The 22,255-nt window shown below is 40.0% G+C and overlaps 1 protein-coding gene across 4 annotated transcripts in view; it reads right to left on the bottom strand.

Moving 5' to 3' along the window:
- Positions 1-15,352, bottom strand: part of SYK (spleen associated tyrosine kinase) — a 76,443-nt gene extending 61,091 nt beyond the window's left edge. The window contains exon 1 of one of the 4 annotated variants that reach the window (XM_037901672.2): positions 14,743-15,352. The gene's annotated coding sequence lies outside the window, so the exon portion shown is untranslated. Of the gene's footprint in view, positions 1-9,184; positions 9,266-14,548 lie in introns of those variants that run through there. The other 3 variants (XM_007056784.4, XM_043546754.1, XM_043546753.1) reach the window with 3 other exon arrangements.
- Positions 15,353-22,255: the final 6,903 nt, after the last annotated feature.

Consider the following 22,255-nt stretch of genomic DNA (forward strand, 5'->3'; position numbering starts at 1 on the left):
TATCAAAGAACATAGAACTATAAGCAAATATTATGGTTGGTTTAAATTTAAAACAATATATATATATGTAAAATTATAAGCAAATTAGGTGCCACCACGGATGGGTGGCTGGCTAAGTTACCAATAAGGCAGTCAGTGTTGCGTACCCCTGCCATATGGCAAACAGCATAACATCAGGGAAGTAGGTCTTTCCCCACAGACTGAGATCATATACACATCCAAAAAACAGAAATACAAAACATAAATTATACTAGAGTTTAGTGGCACATTAATTACAGTCACAGATAATACTAATTTGGAAGAAGTTACAGAGGAGCTATGTCTGTGTTCCCTCCCCATTATGACATCCATTATGTCCACCTATTGCCTCTTCTACTTAGGGACCATCTTTCTGTGATACATTTTTATAGTACCCAGCACAACAGATCTGGCACCTATAGAATAAAAATAATAAGAAAATCAGTAAGGAGAAGAAACAATAATGCTGAAAGAAACCTGGGGACAGCAAGTTAGTCTGCTCTTGCAGCCATAATCTCAGAAGTAAAGGAACTGAATTGTGAGGGAATATTAAAAACATGGCTAACTGGCAATAAAGTGGGGTTTTGCTTGATAAAATCTGTACATATTTGAACAGCGTGAAAAACAAGGGTGTAGAGGAATTAGTGTAATGCACAAGGATACAGCTGGGTGTAATAGGATGAAATTAAGAAAAAAGAAGATGTAGGCTGAATACCTTTAACAAAAACAAAAACTTTCTACCAACAAGATGTAGCATGCTGCAATGGACTTCCAAGGAAGTAGTGGGAACTCTTATAGTTTGGAACATTTAAAACTAGACTGCACAAAATGAATATATGCTGACAGGGACAAGCCTCTCTTAGCAAAAACATCATTCAATAGATCTTTTACACCTTTAACTTTCACAATTATCTGATTACATATTGAAGAGAAATTTGAACAGCATTAGTGTACAACTTTTTCCTAAAATATTTTATGCACGACTGCCTCCTATATTACTCTTCCAAACGAATTAGATACCGATTTTGAGGAATTCCTTTGTACTCGAAATGATAAGTCAGTATACGTAGGATTTTGGCCTAGTTAATATTCTTTCAAGCAAAATTAGCTAATCTGCAAACAGTACTCCAATTTTTGGTCTAACAACTAGGTGTATATTTTCTCCTTATATAACACCCATTAATACTTAAAGGAGTTAAGCATGCTTCTAAAGGAGAATATATATTTGGTGGCAGTTTCAAGACTAGCCGATCCAGCTGTGAGCATTTCATACCTGCTCTGCATCAGCCTCTATTCTGTAGTGAACTGGTGTGACAGATTATTAAAAACACGAAGCGATAGCACTTTGCTATTTGTAAGTAAAAGGAGCCAGATCCTCAGCTACTGTAAATTAATAGCTCTGTTGAAATCAATAAAGGTATGTCAACAGAGACCAGCTGAAGATCTGGACCAAGATGAAATATACAGTATATTACACATCACTCTGGCCTCACATCAGAACAACCCGGTTAATGCATTAAAATCCATAAACTGCCCTTGATCCATGGACAGAAAAAGTGTAGTAGGATTAGCATGCAATGGAGCACCCGCAATATAACATTTATAACACACAAGGATAACATCCAAATATTTCTCGCCATTAGCTATCTATATCTGTAAGTTGTGTGTGGATTGAGGTTAATATATAGTCCATAGAATTCTTTAATACTACCTTTGATGCTGTTGTAAATTGGGGTAGTTACAGAGGTGCTATAAATCCATACTTATTTTTTTCCACTTTGAAAGCAGAAACTTACATTTTTACAGTATTTTTAACAAGTATGATGGATTTAAAATATCAGTAAGTCAATTCTCATTTCTCATCTTCATATTTTTCACACATGACATATTATGATTGCTAGTAACTTTCCTGTGCCTAGATTATATTGTTTAGATTATATTGTTAATTTGGTTCAGGATTACCTTTGTTTTCACTGTCTACTATAAAAGTGAGTTTTTATTCACAATAAGCCCAAGGAAAGGAAAAAGGGAAAATTATCCAAAAGTTGAGGAACTTAGTAGCTGTTTAATAATATGCAGTTTAGGAGAGTAACTGAATCTCAGCCATGCAAACTGGAATGACTACTTTTTCTATTTATTACACAAAATCCCTGGGATCCTTAACGATCACAAGTGGTCAAGAGTTTGATTTTATATCTCATCCAATAGATGGCACTTCCTCACAATGCCCCTGAACATCATGCTGAAACATAGTTCAATACTGATTCAGAGTGACCTCCATGGGATCCACAATAAATTTCATGTAGCACACTGCGGTTTCCTTGGAGGGCTGACTGCATTATGTATGAAAGCCTAAGGCAGTATGTTTGCAGACTTCACCCAGTGCTTCTCCACCCACCTCAAAGCCTGCAGTCACCTTCACCCTTCCCCCAACCCAACCCGCCCAACATTTGGTTTCCCTGCTCTCAGTGGCAATAAAGCAACTGGTAGATAGAGATCTTACTCTTGACCCAAAGTAGTTCCGACCACTTCCATCCTCTTTGATCGCTTTAAGTACTAGGCTGTTGTTTCTGACTCCAGTATCACCTAACTTCTATTGCAAATGTTCAATTACTCTTTATTTGTCTCTGCTGTTGATTGTAATTCAAACTCTAAGATACTCCTTTCTTGGGTACCAAAAACTTTCCTCATTGCATAGCATGCTGTCCTTTGCACCTCTGATTGTAACATTCTGAAAGTCTATTGACAACCCTAATAGCAAGTTCCATTTTCACCACTGCCTCAACACTTACTCTGCTTCCATACTTTTGAGATAAAAATCATCTTGTTTGAGGGGTACCCTTCCTGTGCATTTTCATACTTTAAAGTAGTTGAGTTTCAGTTACATTCACCCTTAACTTTGAATTGCCTGAATTTCTTGTGGTTGTTTCTAAGCTGTAAATGTTCCTGTAAGCCTTTAACAAAAAATCATTTAGGAGAGTGATGTGTATTCTTAAACATAACTCCAATTTAATTAAGTTTTGGTCTGGGAACAGGACATACTATATGCTGACTCTTATACAGAAGAAGATCTTTGAACCACTAGTCATATCTTGGACCCAAAGTTCCTCTTTACTGAAGTCAATGAGAGCTTTGCCATTGACATCATTGGGAGCAGGAATGGGTTTAAGGTAATCTCATGTCTCTGAAATTTGGGAATGTCCTTGTGTTCAGCACCTGTCCCAGTGTATTTTCTCAGCTATACAGAAAACAGTGTTTTTTCCTGTTTTTTTTTTTTGTGACACGTCATGGACAGCCCTTCTCCTGGCCTTTCACATATTGCAATATTGCCAACCCCAAGCATTCAAAAATCATGAATGGGTCCAAAATACCATTAAATTGGCTTAAAAATAATGATATGTTAAAGAAAAGAAATTTTGTATTTGCCTTCTGGTCTTTGAGCCTTTTGGGTTCACATTGTCAAGCTTTTCTCTGCAAGCACATGGACTAGAAACTTCCTTTTTATTTTAAGTGAAAGTTGAGATTCTCATGTAATCAGATGACTTCAGGAGATGGGGATTTAAAAAGAAATAGCAGACATCACAAGAGTTGGCAACACTGTACCTCCCACCAATAGGGTGAGTAGATACCCTGGGGGAGGGATAGCTCAGTGGTTTGAGCATTAGCCTGCTAAACCCAGGATTGTGAGTTCAATCCTTGAGGGGGGCATTTAGGGATCTGGGGCAAAAATTGGGGATTGGTCCTGCTTTGAGCAGGGGGTTAGACTAGATGACCTCCTGAGGTCCCTTCCAACCCTGTGATTCTATGATACCTGGAAAAAAACCAAGAATTTCCTGGTTCTTTTGAGAGCTCTCCTGGCTTTGGGTTATAAAAAAATGGGACTGGTTTTGACATTTATAAAGCTGCTTCAGTGCCACTCCTAGTGCTTCTGTGCTGAGGCTGGGGAGAGGAGAGAGAGGAGCAGAACCTCACCTCACCTCAACCCCCTCCCCCCTTTTGATCCCAAAATTCTCCCACTTGAATCTTCACCTCCCCAACAAGACCATGACTGGTGGACTCTCCCCTCTCCCACAACCCTTTGACAGGTGTTGGTTTGAAAATCATGTCATCCTAATCAGGTCCTTTAAATAAAGCAAGTTATTGAAAAATTGCCTGGCATTTGTGCCTCACATAGTGAGTGTCCCCTTGATTATATCTTTTTTCAGTGGAGCTAAAGTAGGGCCCTACTATTTCCTTTTACATTTAGTTTAAAATATTACTTCTGCTTTTTTAAAAACAAATCACATATTTAGTGGTTATTAAATCATCCTTTTGCTACCTGCCCAGAGAATACTTATGCTGACATGAAGCATCCAGTGCCTCTGGCAGAAAGATGCCCTCTATGAAAGCAAACATTTCATCTGAGACACAAATTGCAACATTTGGATAGAAGAATGATCCCTTATAGGCAAAACGATTTTCAATGCATGGTATCCACTCTGCCAGCTGCCAAAATTAGGACCTGATGGGGATTTGCTAATGCTGAATGGAAAGCATTTCAGTTATTTCTGGTGGACTGTCCTGTAGACTGGCTACTCCTCAATACTTGCACATGAATGAGATTTTCCTGTGCATTGACAATTAAACAAGCATACCAAATACGCAAGCACCACAGAGATGTGTAATGGGTTTGATACTAGACCCAGTGCACAGCTTGAGTAAATGGGGTGGAAAAGGAGCAGGATTTGCCTCTAGTTGCACACACAGAACTCTCATTGACTCCAACTGATGTTGTGTGTTCCCAATGATTACATTGTAATAATGTTCATTAACTCTTATTCTACGATCAAGCTGACAATACTGACAAAGCCTGTATCGGGGAGCACAGTAATATAATCAGTTCATGGAACCAACAGCCAACCTTAATTCTTAAAGAATTATCAAACTAAATTACAGTATATGCAAGCAAGACTTTTTATGATACCTTGTGTCCATTTTTTGTTATGAATTCAGTTCCACTGTAGGAAAAACACTTGTTTTCTAAAATTCTTACACTGTCATACAGTGTATTGTCATACACTGAATAATAATACTATATAATGTAATGAGCATAATTACGTGTGTATTGTAAAGTCTGAGACTATATATATATATACAATTATGGGCCCAATTTTGCTCTTGTCAAAGACAGAGGCAGAGCTACCACTGATGTCAAATAGAGCAGGTTCAGGCTGATTGATCTCGAGCTTTGGATCAGGCCCAATGGAAGACTTTCCATTGACTTCATTTAAACCCATAGTGAGTATTAGAGGCATAAACTCATATTTTGAGATTTTAAATAACAAAGACATAAATGTTTGCCCAAGGCTGAATCTGAATATATAATATACTGTAGTCCCAGAGAGAACTTTTCAAGCCAAGTTTAGTTTAAAACAATTAATTCTATGATACAGCAAGCACTTGGAGGCAGAACACTGCAGAGAACTGTACAAAAACAATAAGAAGGTAAAAACAAAAGAATGGCCAAACTGGGTCAGACCAAAGGTCCATCTAGCCCAGTATCTCATCTTCCAACAGTGGCCAAAGCCAGATATCCCAGAGAGAATGAACAGACAAGTGATCTATCCCGTCACCCATTCCCAGCTTCTGGCAAACAGAGGCTAGGAACACCATTCCTGCCCATCCTGACTAATAGCCATTGATGGACCTATCCTCCATGAACTTATCTAGTTCTTTTTTGAACCCTGCCATAGCCTTGGCCATGTTTGAACCCACTTGATTTCTCGTCATACTTTGGTATAAAGTGAAGTTTGTCCTCTGCTGTTTTCTATGCCTTATGTTTAGGCACAATTTATCAAAAATGTAAAGTACAGTAGCACAGAAAAGAAAAAAAGCAGCAACTGAAAAGGATACAAATAAAGAGAAATGCTAACACATAACAAGTGAAAATAAAACAACATAGTTGGGATGCTAAACATAGAAACCAAAAGAAACCATTACAGCAGAGCGGGGTGAACTGCGAAATGAACTTGCAGAATTGGGAAAAGCAATTTAGGAATTAAACAAGAACTTTCTCAGTACATTTGCAAGGAGAAACACTAAAAATAACCATAACTGTCTATCCAATGCCCTGGATATTTTCAGGACCAGCGAGGCAGTGGCAGTAAATATGGCAGTGAAGCACATTTCCAGATGGAGCTTATTCTCCTTTTAGAGGAGATCAGAATTGTAATCCCTAGGCCATTATGACAAACCAGTAAGGAAGGATAAAATACAAATCAAACTTTCACCCAACTCTTTTATTGACGTTAACTTTAAAGAAAATTGTTTGATGTACCCCTGTGCTTCCTGGGTTCATGCAGGAGAAGAAACTGAAGTACTGGAATGCTGTAGGAGAGGAACACTCAATTTCCAGAAAGGCTAACCTTGGAGATATTCAGCCTGATTGCCAAACAAAAGAAATAGCCACAATGCTGAGCACCTCCTTATAGTGGTGTGCATCCTTAACTCCCACAGATTGCAACTGGTTGTGTGGTTGCTTGGCCTCATTCAGGATCGACTCAGCATCTTGCAGGCTCAGGCCCTAAATCTGGATGTGTGAGCACACCATCCCTTCAAACGCTGGGTTTGACTCATCCTTGTTTATGATATTCTAGCATGGGCTCCAGGACACTAGTTACCCCTCTGAACTCAAGTGTATCAACTCTGGAAGCTGAGGCTGCCTAGTAAAGGAGGATCTCACCAGAAACAAAACAGGAGATGGGAGAAAATACAAGCCCTCCCTCAGAATGAGAGGTGCTTCAGCAAAAACTGAACATCTGCTTACTTGAAAAAGAATTGTGCAAGGGCATTACAGTGGGTGACATGCATGCACAGCCTTATTTAAATGTAGGCCGAGGGCAAAATTAGTGGTGCATTTTTTAAATTAATCAGTGCTACAAGGGTCATTTAGAAAAATTTGGTTGGAATAATAATCACATTCCTTATAATAATACACTGTCCTATCTGACCCAGCAAAGGATTTCACAGCATCTTTTAAACTAGTAGTTTCAGGCTGAGATGTTCAAAGTTGCCTAAAGAATTTTGACTCCCATTCCCCTACTCAGCTTTGAACATCTCAGCCTTAAATTCAGTTCTAAAAACCCTACATATAAATAATAGTGTTCTCCTTAAATAAAGAGGTATTATCAACCACCATAACCATGTATTCTTAAAGTAAGAAGGCTTAAATCACAGGCTAATTCATTCATTGCACTGAAACTTGCTGTTAAACTATTTTCTAGTGTTGAGTCTCTCCAGGTATTTTTCTTCTTTGGGTTGTCTCTCAGATCACATCAAGTCAGATTAATACTAAACTAGACAGGCATCTAAACGGGCACTTTGCTCACTTTAGGCCCATTTTACTGTCCTTACCTTGCCTGAGAATTACCTTGCTCTGTGAATAGTCATATTCGACTAAGATTCAACTCAATGAAAATGCAAGTGGCAGAATCAGGCCCTTTCCTCATTCAGAGAGATGTCACCTGACACAAGATCTTTACTGATAAACACACTTTTAAATAAGATACTGCGAATTAAGTGCGAAACTAAGATGGGACTTGCACAAACAAGTTAGTCTGCCTTCTCATCTCCTAGGACAGAAAGGATTACAGTACACTGAAAAGCTTCTCCAGCAATGTTCCTGGTAAACTTTGCTGAAGTATACTGAGTTAGTCTAATTTTTTTAAGATTAAGGTATCAACAGGAAACAGGTGAGATTAACCCTCACTGGTGTAGAAAGGGTACAATTTACATTTCCCCGTGTCCATGCAGACAGTCATGCTGGCAGACAAGTTCAGTCCCAAAGGAAAGGGTTCCACCAAGAAAGAGCCAAAGAAAAAATAAAAATGTTGCTAATAGAGGATGTTATGGCTAACGGTTAGTCAGATTGTGAACATCAAGGGTTGGTTTCTTAAGCAAAGCCCACATAATGGCTTCTGTAAGAGGAGCCATCAACCTGTCTCCCTAAAAGAGGCATTTACCCTTTCCTCCAGCAGTGGAGCCAGTTCTTCCTGGCTGGCCTTCAGCCAACCAAGACACATATCTGGAGGACATGTTGTGGAATGAAAGGCTTCTAACCACTCCTAGTACTTCAGTGTGTCACCAGTCTAAACTATTCTAAAGAAGATCTAGCTTTGTGTCCTGTGGACACTATTCTGTATCCACAGAACAAACAGTTCAGCTAAAACTGCTGAAATTTATTTGCTTTACTTTATGAGGCAATCAAAAATAGTTTCACAATGGGAGGAAAATTTCTCTTGATAAAGGCCCCTTTCTCATTCTCGGCAGAAAGAGGATGCACCTGGCCCCAGAGTGTTCTGGGCCAATAGGCAATATGTTTGTAGTTTTTGCATTGCTGCCACTATAAGAAGCTGCCAGGCGGGGAAAATATTTGGTAGCCAAAAGTGTTCTCTTGTGCTGTCTTCTGAGCAATATTAGCTATTGTGTTGCAAAGTGATCTGAATGTAAATGACTGTATAGTGCCCACTACATCAGGTATGAAACAATGACCAATACTGGTACCACTGAGGTTCATTCTATCCTAGCTGCTGGATCTGGATCAGAGTATTATGATTACCTGGCACCTGTTAGATCTCCATATCCCTAAAGCTTCTAAAATATTCTCTAATATCTGCTCTTGTTTTCCAAGCTGCTCTTGTTCCCTCATCCTCTAATCAATCCCGCTCAGAACAACTTCACCACTGATTGGCTGGTCACTTGCTTTTTCTTTCTCCTGGGCTTATGATGGTTTGACTACCCTTGAGGTCACTGAGAGTTGCTGGAACACCAAGTCAGGTTACTTGCTGACTTCATGGTCAGTGCAGCTCGACACTTGCCAGAAAAAAGCCAATATAGGAATTTGCTTCTAGAGTACTGATGTTGTGGTCCTTTTCCTTTGTTTGGGCATGGGATGCGTCTACTAAACAGTAGCCACGCCTACTGTTGCTACTACATATAAAAATATCCAGTGGATATTATGGTGGAAACTGTGCCCTCCTCTTTTGGCACTTTTTTCTGTATCACTTCTCTGGGGATTTTTATGTCCATCAGATCTGTACTATTCTTTCTGTCCACTCATCAAGTCCAGTTTATCCAGGCATTGCATGACACACAAAGCCCCCATCAGAACCGAGAATGAAAGATTTACCTGTCACTCCAAAAGAGTTCCCTCTTTACCAATCACTTTTTCCATACATGGCTTCCTGGCACCCTGACAACCTCAGACCAGGGACTCTATTTTAAACAAAAAATGGTCATAGTTTGGATAAAAATAACATATTTCTTGTCAATTTATTGGACATCCTCTTGATCTAAAAGGCAGCTAACCCAGGTATCTGATTTACAAAAATAATTGCCACATGCTACTATCTGTTTTACAGCCCTCCTAGCAAAAGGCATCCTATTGAATTCACATATCTGCTTTGATGTGCAGTAAATTTTCCCCTTTTAACTCAGGCATATATTGCATTAATTGTCCATCATCTTCTTTTAAACGTATCATATGTAACAAGGCTTAGATGTTGGAGGAGATTTTATATTCAAAAGTTCTTCCCACCATGTCAAAATCATCGATTTGATTGAGTGAAATAAACAGTCTGAGTTTACACATAAATGATACAGGCCACATTTTTAAAAGTGGGAGTACTGAAATGCACAAGAGCTCTAAGAGCATTACCTGCACTGGTTGAGTGCAAATCAGACTACTGTGCATTTTCCTGATCTTTACATATAAAACTCCCACACTAGATTTTTAATGTAAATGTTGCTGTATCAGAATATAGTACAACTTTGAAAAACTATCTGTGCTTTGGGCCAAATTCTACTCTCAATTCACTAATTTAAATTAAAAGTAACTCTAGAGAGTCAGTTTCCCTCTGTGACATCATTTTAAATTGACAGTAATTCCATCAAAGTCCATGGAGTCCCTCTTGATTTAAATTTGTGTAACTGAGAGCAGAATTTGATCACTTCTAATTCAGTGGTGTAAATTTTAAAATTAACTACCTTAAAGTCTGATTCTGCTCTCAGTTACATAATTTTAAAGGGAGAGGAACTCCACTGACTTCCATACGACTGTGCAGATGAGGTCAGAATATGGATCTTGAACGTAGTCTTATCTCACCTACCCCAGCAACTTAAAACAACACATAACCAAGCGGTTTAAAAAAGAATGTGTATATGTGGGGGAAAGAAAGCACTGCTAATTGTGATGAATCTGTACTATGAGGTAAGGATTTTAATGCAGTTTTTAAAAAGATTTAGGAAATGCTTCTGTGCTCTATAATCCTTAAGTATTTGTATAATTCTATAATACTTATTTCCCTGGTACACTTTTTATTCTTACACTTCCTGCCATTATTGCACCTGCTTCCCCAACCTATCTCCACCCACACTGGGGGTTCGTGACAGGGTAAGCTGCATTACCAACCTAAGAGCTGCTTCACTACAACAGGCTGAATTTTCATATTGCAAATTTACAAATCTCACCGCTTTGCAAAAGGATAAAAACATACAGCAGCAAAAGTGCAAGCCAAATGAAATCATGTGCAGTTATACAAAAACGCAAACCATAAAGTTAAAATACTTTTTCTTGCAGCGCTCACCTAGTCAATTTGACTATATGGACAGGAAGTTATAACCTATTTTTAACTTTGGAATGTGAACAATAATCAAAAGAGAGGCTAAAAACTTTATAACATAACTTCATTCCACTGCAGTAGGTGATATTTTGTATCAAATGTATGTATGTTTCTCCATAATCTTATACTACAGTGAGGTCTGGATTGATCTCTCTGCCCTACAGAAGCACAATTTGCACCTCCCTGCAACAACAATGCCTCGTACACTCTTAGTGGATTCACCCCCAAGGAGGGGAACTTTAGTTTCCATTAAGGTTAAAACATCACGGTAATGAAGTGTTGCAATTGCTCACTTAAAATTACAAAAATTCTGGGAATGCAAAAATGAGGGGTCCAAGTGCAACATTAATTCAGCTATAAAGCACACATAGTACTTTGTCTTTGTTTTTTTCTGGTTAAATGCATATCTTTAGCTGTCATTCTTTGTAAGGTGTAAATCATAAAAACGTATACCATATGAGCAAGTTAATATTGTTGTTGGAAGCTTAACTTCAGCATTTTATTTCTGTAATTTTAACTATAACTTTGCAACAAAATATCTTTTTGCATTTCCAAAATTATAATACTAACAAAACCAGTAATAATTGCTCAGTGTATTCCTCAGGTGTTCCACTATGCAGATAGTGTGCAAGGTCTGATCCTGCAAAACTTAATCACATGATTTGTCTTTACTTATGGGAGTAATCAGTGAGACTACTCATATACCAAAAGAGAAGAGAGGATTTTCATAACTGTAAGGTGAGACATTTAAAAAAATGTTCTTGTTATTTCAAATGAAAATAGGATTTGTAATGTGAAATTTCTTTTCTTATAATAAAACAATATTGTTCAGTTTGCAATTAAAGGACCTGACTCTGCAAACCCTTGTCCATGTGAGAGAAGTCTTTACTCACGCGACTGGATCCACTGACTTATGTGGGATCAACAGCTCTCACTGATAAGATATTACAGGATCAGGCCAAAACTGAATAAACGATCATTTGAGCTAGACCTGATGAGATAACTTTCTAGGGCCTGATCCTGAGAGGTTTTAAGCACTTTGGCCCCAATTCACAAAGTAGTTGAGTAGCCTAATTGAAATCCATAGCTAACTAATTATGCAGGGCTCAGTTCTTTGCTCAGTTTCACCAGTGTATAAATATGGAATATTCCACTGCTATCGGTGGAGTTACTTCACTCAAATGAGAGAAATGGATCTATAATATTCCATTAACATTCACATATTTTCTAAGGGCCAAATTTTGCTCTCTCAGTTACTATAATAGCTACATTCATTTCCTTTACTTCACTGGGGTTACTCTGAATTTAACCAAATGCAAATGGAGGAAGTATTTGGCTTAGTCACTCCCTATCCTCCTCTGCCTCTAGGGCCTGATCCAAAGCCCGGTGACATCAGTGGGAGTCTTTCTAATAACTTTAGTAGGTTTTGAATCAGTCTGTAGATTAACTAATTAGGCACACTTACAAAATCAAAATTAACATAAATAACATTCTCAAACAGCATCAGACTCATACAACATGAATACTATTGCCAAGTTTTATCTCAATGCAGTATATCATATCAGCATTTGGAAAGGAAAAGAAAAATGTAATTTGCCTTAAAAAAATCTAAAACTTGCATCCTCTGACTTCAACAGCAGTTTTACCATTGACTTTAGTGGGAGCAAAAGTAGGCACTTACATAGCAAATGCAAAGAGAAAAAAGGAATCAAATGCATCAGTGCCATTATAGGGTAGTCACTAAAGTTAAAGAGTGATAGCCGTGTTAGTCTGTATCAGCAAAAACAATGAGGGGTCCTTGTGGTACCGTAGAGACTAACAAATTTATCTGGCATAAGCTTCCGTGGGCTAGAACCCACTTCATCGGATGCCTGGATTTTCACTCCATGCATCCAATGTAGTGGGTTCTAGCCCACGAAAGCTTGTACCCAGATAAATTTGTTAGTCTCTAAGGTGCCACAAAGACTCCTCCTTGTTTTTACTAAAGTTGAAAACATTATAACATTAATACTACTCTTTTAACAGGTTTTTTTTTTGTGCTCCTAGTATTTTTTAAAAGACACCTATAAACCTCTTCCAAAAATAACTTTCCCCCCGACTTTAGGTCAAATTCTGCTCTCAATTACATCAGTACAACCATGATGACTTGAAAGTAGAAATGTAACCGAGTAAAATTTACATCTTTCATTTTACTGGGCGTTAATATTTTTCAGTAGAAAGAAAACCTGAAAGCTTTATAAAATACTGTTATGGATTTTAATGATTCCTTCAACTGAACATGAAAATAAGAGCAAATATTAGTCATTAGTTTAGTTATTCTGATCTTCCTAAAATGGTTTAAAAACATTTATTCCAAGTTGTTTTATCTATTCAAGATGAGGCCTTCTTCATAACCTTCCTCTCCACAAAAAACTGTCAGAAAATAAAAACACTCATGTCTCAAGCTTCCTTATTTCTGCATTTATCAGTCTTAAGCTTAACAAATGGCTGAGAAAGGAAAGAGTCATAGTTCCTGTAAAAGTACCCTCTCCAAGTGCTCTCAGGCTGTAACAGTTTATGGCCCTGATCTTCTTATCAGATCTGTGCAAGGTCAATGCATGTGGATCAGACTGCACATTTGGGTCCAAAGGTCCAGAAAATGAAAATACTTTGTACAAAGTATACTTTGCAAGACAAAGCCCAAAATAAAGGATATTAACAAAAATTATAAGTGAGAATGTGAATGGCTTGTTGAATTATGGAAAAAAAATTGTCATAAGAGGGAGATGCTTTCCAAAACTACTTTATAATTAAGCCAAATTAGGGAATTTGGGGCTTGATCCTGCTCCACTGAAGTCAGTGGTATTTGTGGCTAAGAAAAGAATGTTGGATTGGCCCAAAAATTGGCCTGACATACCACTCGCTATACATCTCCAGTTTTACGTACCTGTGACTCTATTAAAGTCAATGGAGTTTCACTGGTGTAAAACTGAAATAAATAGTGGTGACAGCATCCAACTCATTTCAGTGTGTCTAATGCTAGTCTGTCATTTTTTTCCTTAGAAAAAATTATCAAAGACATTTGACCAAAAAAAATGGTCAGGCTTCAAACCCCTGAATTAGTACATTGTATTTAGAATCCCTGTAATAACTTCATCCCATGCAAACTGTGAGCATTGTTTGTTATATTTACAGAACAAATCAGTCTCACATTCATGTATCTAAATAGGCTCATTTACTTGAATACTGGTTTGTGTTGATTTTAAAAACAGTTGTAATTTACAGAGGTTTTTGTTTGCTTTCAAACTGGTACATTTTATTTGTTTTCAAAGTAAGCAGTTTAGTGGAATATGCCTCCTTATATTGCTTTTTGGTGTTATTTTTTCCTTATGACTTTATTAAGTATTTTTAAAAAGTGTCCGTAATAATTTTGTTTGACTGACTAATTCGTATTTTTGATTTGCCATGGGTATGGTGTGTATTTTTCCCTGTATCATTTACTCCACCGTTTTTCAAATTATACATGAAAAGTTAGCATAGGATGCAACAAAGAAACCTAGTTGGGGAAACTTTTGGCTTTTAGGTGTGAAGGAAATTTAAATGTTATCTTAGGGATGGGCCCAAACGAAAACTGCAGATTTGAACACCTCAGAACTTGGCGCGGGTGTGTGTGTGACTGTGTGAGTGCGTGTGTGAATTTTGCAACTTGGGGCCCTCTACTAAATGTTTTGTTACTTGATGCAACCCAACGTACTTGGAACGGGGCAAAACATCCTCCCAGGCTGTATTTAAAGGGTGGGAGACGCTGCGACGGGCAGTTAGTTATAAAGCACCTTGAAGGCGAACGCGGAAGAAATCGACCCACACTCATCCCGTGCGCGCCCCTTTCCTACCTTGAGCCTGACAACGGCAGCCCGGTCCAGCCGCGAAGCTTCCCCCGCTCTCCGATCCGCTAGCGACGGGCTAGATGCAGGGCCACAAAAGCGGCAACCCGTGTCTTTGCCTTCGCAGCCAGCCGGGCTCCCGAGCGCGCCCCTGCCAGCGCGCCCCACCCCGAGCCCCCGCCGGAGCAGGCAGCGCCTCTTACCTAGGCACGGCGCACGGGGAGCGCCGCTGGCTGGCGATCCGCCGGGATCCTGGCCGCGGGGAGGGAAGCGGCGCCCTTCCCCGGCTGAGCGAGGCAGCCGGTGGCCGCGGGCAAGCTGCAGCTGAGCCCCGCGGCGAGGCTGCCGGAGCGTCCACACCTCAGCGGGGCGGGTTCCCCCCGGGGGGACGCCCCCAGCCCGGGAGCAGCACAAAGGGAAGCGGAGGCAGCAGCCGCTGTGCCCTGCTGCGGGGGTCCCGGCTCGACCCCAGCGCGCTGCCTCCCAGACCTGCGTTCAGGGTGAGCGAAACCTTCGCTTCCTCATTTTCTGTGGTAGCCCCGGCTACTTCCTCCCAGCCTGGTTTCAGCTCACATACTTCCTCATTGGGCAGGACCGCAGCTGCTCCCCCCTCCATTTGCTTAACAGCCTTGACACTTCGAGGGAGGCCCGCGGCTTCCCCAGCCAGGATGCACCAGCTCGGCGCTGGGTGGCTTTGCCTCAGCTGTCTTCTTCTCCCTTTCCTGTCTGCAGCCTCTAATCCGTCCCTGTGAAACACTTCCCCTAATTCCACACCTCCCTCTCTTGCCTTTCCTCCAGGCCAGTTTCATCTGCAACATAATCCTTCCCACTTTCCTTTCTGGTCCAAAAGAGTTCAAGGGAACCCGCCCACACTGGGTTTCATAAAATCAAAAAGGAAAAAAAAATGTAGGCCTGGAAGGGGCTTGGAGAGGTTATCAAGTCCAGCCCCCACTGGCTGAGGCAGGGCCAAGTAAATCTAGACCATCCCTGACAGCTCTTTGTTTTCTAACCTGTTCTTAAAAACTTCCAGTGAGAGGGATTCCACCACCTCTTGGGCTAACTTTTTTCTGTGCTTACCTAGCCTTATCCTTAGAAAGTGTTTCCTAATATCCAACCTAACTCTCTTTTACTGGACATCCAGCCCATTACCTCATCTTATCTTCAGTGGACATGGAGAACAGTTGATAACCAGCCTCTTCATAACTGCCCTTAATGTATTTGAAGACTGTTAGCAGGTGTCCATCCCCAGCCTCTTCTTCTCTAGAAGAAACACTTCTTTCGGTCTTTCCTGTTTTCCAAACCTCTGTTCCTTTTTGTTACTTTCCTCTGGACTCTCTCCAGAGTGTTCACATCTGAAGGTGTGGTGCCAAAAACTGGATATGATACACCAACTGAGGCTTCACTAGTGCCAAGTGGACTGAAACAATTACCTCCTGGGCCTTACAAATGACACTCCTATCCTGACATCCCAGAATGATATTAGCCTGTTTTGCAACTGCATCATATTGTTGATTCATATTCAATGTGTGTTGTATGTGGTCTACATGAAATAATTATAATGTGGGTGCACAGCTAGTTGGAAGAGTGTACCCAAAGAGTAGTTAAGGGGTACAATGGGAGCTGTCTGTTACTATTCAGTATTTGCATTAACAACTTGGATAATGAAGTTGGGAGTATACTTATAAAATTTGCAAATGACACAGGTGGGAGGAATTGTAAATATTTTGCAGGATTAGAATTCAAAATGACCTTGATACATTGGAGAATTGGTCTGAAATCAATGAGATTTAATAAAGACAAGTTCAAAGTACTGCACTAAGGGGGAAAAAAAAAGCCCAGTAGGAAATGGTGAATAACTGGCTAGGCAATGGTATTGCAGAACTGGATTAAATCATATCTTTTAAAAATGTCTACTCTTGTCTTGAAGACTCCAAGCAATGGTGAGTCCACCACCCCTTTAGGTGAGCTATTCCAATGTTTAATTATCCTCAGAGCTAGAAAATTGTACCTTATTTCAAGGCTGAATTTGTCTAACTTCAGCTTCTAGCCCTTGAATTTATTACGCCTTTGTCAACAAGAATGAAATGCCCCTGCTGTTAGCTATGTTTCATGTGTGTGTGCCTCGACATATTGATCAAGTCACCTCTCAGCCTTTTCTTTGATAAACTGAATAGATTGAACTCTTCAAGCTTTGTAATGTGAGGCTTGATTTCCAACCTTTAGATCTCTTTTGTGGCCTTCCTTTGAACTCTCTCCATTGTTTCCATATCCTTCCTGAAATGGGAGTACCAGAACTGGACACAGTTTTCCGGTAGTGGTTTACCAATGCTGTATATAGAGCAAGATTATTCCCCTACTTCATCCCACTTTTTATACATCTAAGGATTGCGTTAGTTTTTTTTTGCCACAGTGTTATGCTGAGTTCATGCTCAGACATTGTGTACAATGACCCGCAAAGTCCTTCTCTGAGTCACTGCTTTCCAAGACAGCCTCCCCACCTGTAAATGTAGCCTGTATTCCTTGTTCCCAGATGTATTACCTTGCATTTAGCGGTGACCGTTTAACTAGGCTATTCAGATCACTCTCTAATAGTAACCTGCCCGCTAGTGAAAGCTACTCGGGAAGCTCAGAGGTTTCTTCAACCTTTCACACTTGCTAATGGAGGGAACAGGATCTTATTTTCTGTATAGGAATCTACTTATTCTTTTCTTATCACAACATGGAAGAAAAACCTTACAAACATTAGAGCCTGAAAGTTCTAAATTCTGGCATCTCCTAACTATACTAAAGGAGGGTATTTATCTGAGCGAATACCTCTGTTTCTAGTTCTTTCCTATTTTGCAATCTTCCTGGCACTCATTGTGCTGTAGGCCCATTGCCTGTAGGCCCTGCCTAAAAAAAAAAAAAACTATTCCAAGAAACCATTTAAAAAACCTGATTATAATTTTGAATGGGACAGTTCCACCCTCCCTCTCTGAATGGAACATAATCTGGTTAAAATACCTTTTGAAAACCATTATCAAGATCAGGGGTCATATTGTACCATTAGCTTTTAAGCAGAAATCACCATTGAAATATATGGTACAGAATGATCCCAGGTTATGTATAAGCAATATAGGAGGATTCAAGCAAAGGAAATTGGAATTCCATGAGGCTGTCTACATTTTTCCCCCTCAATTTTTTAAAAATCATTGTTAGCATTTCAGATGAGACTTAATGCAAGTAAATGTAAAGATGTACCTCAAATACAAATATATTGACTTTTTTGTGGGTGGAGGGGAAAATCTTCAAGTTTGTTAACCAACAAACTCTTTCTACTATGTACTATTATACTCTGTGCAAAGGATGCCAGCTATCAGTCAATTCAAATCATTCATCTTTTTGTGGAAGTGTGTAGGCTAAAGAAAACACAGTATGCATGGTGCTTCTGAAAGTATTTGATAGATGTTAGGAATCTGTGACCAACTACTTCAATGTGAATGCACAAAGGGGACAGCAGTGTAACATAATCAGTAATTAATTTTGTATTTCTCATTACATTTCATCTGCAGGAGGAAGTCCCAAAAATCCTTTGTCCTTGCAATCTGATCCAATTAGACCATAGCACTCAGGGCTGATTCCATCAGGCTGTCCCACCTGTGATTGCAGTGGGCCCCAGCTTGGGAGATGCCCCCACAGGAATGCAGAGACAGTTCAGAGAACACCTGCTCAGCTCTTCACTTTGAGATAACTTTCACCAAGCTGAGCTGAGCCTCATTTGCTACTTTGAGCAGCCAAAGCCACATAAGCCTGGCCAAGAATGTGGAGCTTCTTAGAGAAGAGAACCTGTCTTCAAAACATACAGGTATAATGGAAGTGGCATCAGTGTCCTCATTTGCCCACTGTAGCAGACCCCACCTTCTTGCACTTGTCTTGAGCTGATCTTCTGTTCTTCCCATTTCTCTCGAGTTGCTCCTGCTCCCCATGGCTTCTCCTACTCCAAAGTAAGGTTCCTCTGCTTCCCTTGTAGCTGCTACTGCACACAAGCAGGGTTTCCTTTGGACACCGCCCCCCAGTAAAGGACTGCTCCTCATTTATCTCCGCAGCTCCTTCCTGCTGCTCCAGTACAGGGGCTTCCTCCACCCTCAACACTTTCCTGCCCTTTCACTAGAGCTGTGCAAATAATTGATTTTTTGGCTCTCTGGCAAAACCAAAACCAAAGTTTGTTTTGGGTGAGCCAAAGCTATTTGTTCAACCTGAAACAAGACAATTTGTTTAAAAAAAATTTTTTTTAAAGAAATTAGGCAAATTTTGAAATGAAACCTTGAAATATTTCATTTTGAAAGTGAACATACCTGGTGTAGCACTTACTACAGTGACTAGCTCCATTTAAGTCAAAGGAACAACTCATGGGAGGAAGCTCTATGCTAGTAGAAAATGTCAGCAGGATCGGGCTCCATTGAGTGTACAGAGGAAGAGAGAAGCGACTAATTTTGATAAGGAAAAGAAAAATTAAATCAAATTTATTGAATTCAATCACATCCTGTACTATATATATATATCAGTTGAGAGTTATTAACTACTGAAAGAAGCAGTAATTCACTGTTAGTACAACAACAGTAAACAACATTGGAGAAAATTAAAAGCTGATAGCCTGAAAGGGACATTGTCGCACAAAAACAAGTATTAGAGTCAGAATGAACTGAGTTTTGGACTTGGGTCACAAGCAGCAAAGAGTAAGGGTTGGATTCTCATTTACACTAAGGTTTCTTTATGCTGCCTGAGCAGTATAAAAGAGTCTAACTGTTAATAAGTATCAGGCCCTAAGAGATTCCATAAAGTAGAAGTACTAACTTTTTATGTTGCTATTGGGATTTCACCTACATATAGTTGGATGTGAGGGGACTACAATGGTGGCAGTCTATAGGGAAAATGAAATGCCATTAAACAAGAATTAAAGTGAGGAAAAACAAAAAATGAATCCGCCAGCCTGCTAAGATACATAGGCAATTTGGGTTTATATAGATTGGCTAATGTGATTTGATAGTGTGGGGGAAAACACAACAGACAATATCGCTTGCTGTATAACGTGGTTGAAAATCCCATATTTTCTACAGTAACTCTTCACTTAACGTTGTAGTTATGTTCCTGAAAAATGCGACTTTAAGCGAAATGATGTTAAGTGAATCCAATTTCCCCATAAGAATTAATGTGAATAGGGGGGTTAGGTTTCAGGGAAATTTTTTTTGACAGACAAAAGGCATTATATACATTTTAAACAATTTTAAACAAGCAATTTAAAATAGATATTAAACGGGCTGGCAGCCCCCCATCAGCTCCCCTATGCCCCCGCGGATCAGCGCCTTCCCCCTGCTCCCCCCGCCTCCTGCCTGTGGCAATCAGCTGGTTTGTGGCATTCAGGAGGCTGGGGGGAGGAGCGAGGACGTGCCGCGCAGCCTCCCCCCTCCCTCCCCCGATCCTCCTGAACACTGCAAACCAGCTGATTACCGCAAGCAGGAGGAGGCTGCACGCCGCATCCTCGCTCCTCCCCCAAGCCTCCTGAACGCCGCAAGACCGCTGATTGCCGCGGGCAGGAGGAAGGGGAAGCAGGGGGACGGCACTGATCTGCGGGGTCCAGCAGCGGGCGGGAGGCGCACAGGGGGGCTGCCAGCTGTGGACAAAGCAGGCGGCTAAATGACGTTATAGCGGAGCATTGCACAGCTTTAAACGAGCATGTTCTGTAATGGAACAGGGATGTAACATCAAAACAACGTTAAGCGAGAGGACATTAAGTGGGGAGTTACTGTACTTACCAAGATAGAAATGAATGGTTCTAGAACTCATGTTAAGTTTACATTTACATTATTTTGACTGCATATAATTATGATAATTTAAAATAAACAACTATTCTTCTCTAAAAAGCCCCTAACAAAAAGCTATTAAGAAAACTAAGCAGTTGTGGAGTCATTGATTAGAAGTTGGCTAAAAGACAGAAAATAAAGAATAAATAATCAGTTTTCAACATGTCACAAGGTAAACAGTGGGTTTTTCAAAGCATACTTACTAGGGGCCAGATTCTCAGGTCCCTATTCTGCACGTAGCCCTGCTTAGGGAGTAGAATAGGAGCTGTGAAGGCTCCCTGATCCTCAGACTGCTGGTGGCTGGTCTGGTCTCAAGGAACAAGGTGGAGCAGCCTTGGGGACCAATAAACCATTCCACTAGCTATGGATTACCTGAGTACAGAGGCATTCCAGCCATGCCCCTTTTCTCTCAGCCATTACTCTTATGTTAGGGCATGGCAAGGAAGTGGTGTAGAGCTAATTTTCTTGGCCCTATTCCATTTGGGAAGTCCCCTATGCTGGGACAATCCTCAACAGGCTGGTTAAGTCAGTTTTCTACCTCCTAGAACTGGTGTTGTATAAGGTACATTTCAGTGATTTGAAAACAAGCATGAACAATCAAGTGATAAATCTGCTGATGAAATGAAGATATTTGGGATAATCAGAACTGCACAAGACTGCGAGGAGAATGAGAAGGACCTAACAGAGCTGAATTTGTATCGTGAAAAAAATAATTCCTAGTTTTTCATGAGTAGAAATCAACGTGTTTTATAAAGGAGGTCAGTATCATTATCCCCACTTTACAGATGGGGAAATTGAGGCACGGAGAGGTGAAGTGACTTGCCCAAGGTCACCCAACAGGCCAGTGGCAGAGCCAGAAATAGAACTCAGGTCCCTGGGTCCCAGTCCAGTATGCTGGACACTAGGCCACTCTCTTTTGTTAATGACATCAGAAATGTACTGTTGACAATTGCAGGCTCATACACTTTGTAAGGAATCATTTCAACTACTCATGCACATTGCAGGGTTCTAAATTTAGGATTACCACTGAGGAAAGAAACCTAGGTGTCATCGTGGACTGCCCAATGAAAACTTTTACTAAATAAGCAGCAGAAGTCAAGCAAGCAAACTATTAGGATGCATGAAGAATGAGAAAAGAAATAACACTAAGAATAGTACTAGCCCCATTATATAATTCAACAATATACCTTCACTGCAAATACTATTTTCAGATCTGATGACTATCTCTGAAAGAAAAAAGTTGCAGAAACAGCAGAAGTTCAGAGTTTGGTAATAAAAATGATTAGAGACTTGGAAGCAGTGAAAAGATTAGAACTGCTTAAGTTTGAGAGAAGATGAATGAGAGGAGATGAGAGCTGTATTGATAATAATGAATGGTATAGGCCTTGATTCAGCAATATTCTTATTAAGCACTGACCTAACTTTAAGCCCTGAAGTCAATGCATGAGGCTGAATCTGGACCATAGCAATAAATTAGGCAATCCTATTTACGCAGCCTTATAATATAGGAACAAGAGGACATCCAATGCAACTGAAAGAAATACATTGATAAAAGGAAATGCATTATGGGGGAAAATGTATTAGCCCATGGAACTAATTGCCACAAGGTACCATTGAGGCCAAAACTTTAGCAGGATTCCAAAAATGATTAGATATTTATATGGATAATGAGAACATGCACAGTTAGGTTGGGGGTCAGGAAGTCAGTGAATATTAGTCTAGCTAGAAGAAAACTACAGACACCCCAGAGGAAGTAGGTAAGCTAAGGATGCAACCAATGATTTTCACAATCGAAAATAACTAATGACATGTAGAGCTTCTTATCCTTATTTTTACTTTCAAGTGAAACATGACTGGCTTGACTAATTCATAAATA

This window comes from Chelonia mydas, chromosome 5 (genome assembly GCF_015237465.2).
Source record: "Chelonia mydas isolate rCheMyd1 chromosome 5, rCheMyd1.pri.v2, whole genome shotgun sequence".
NCBI classification, from domain to species: domain Eukaryota; kingdom Metazoa; phylum Chordata; order Testudines; family Cheloniidae; genus Chelonia; species Chelonia mydas.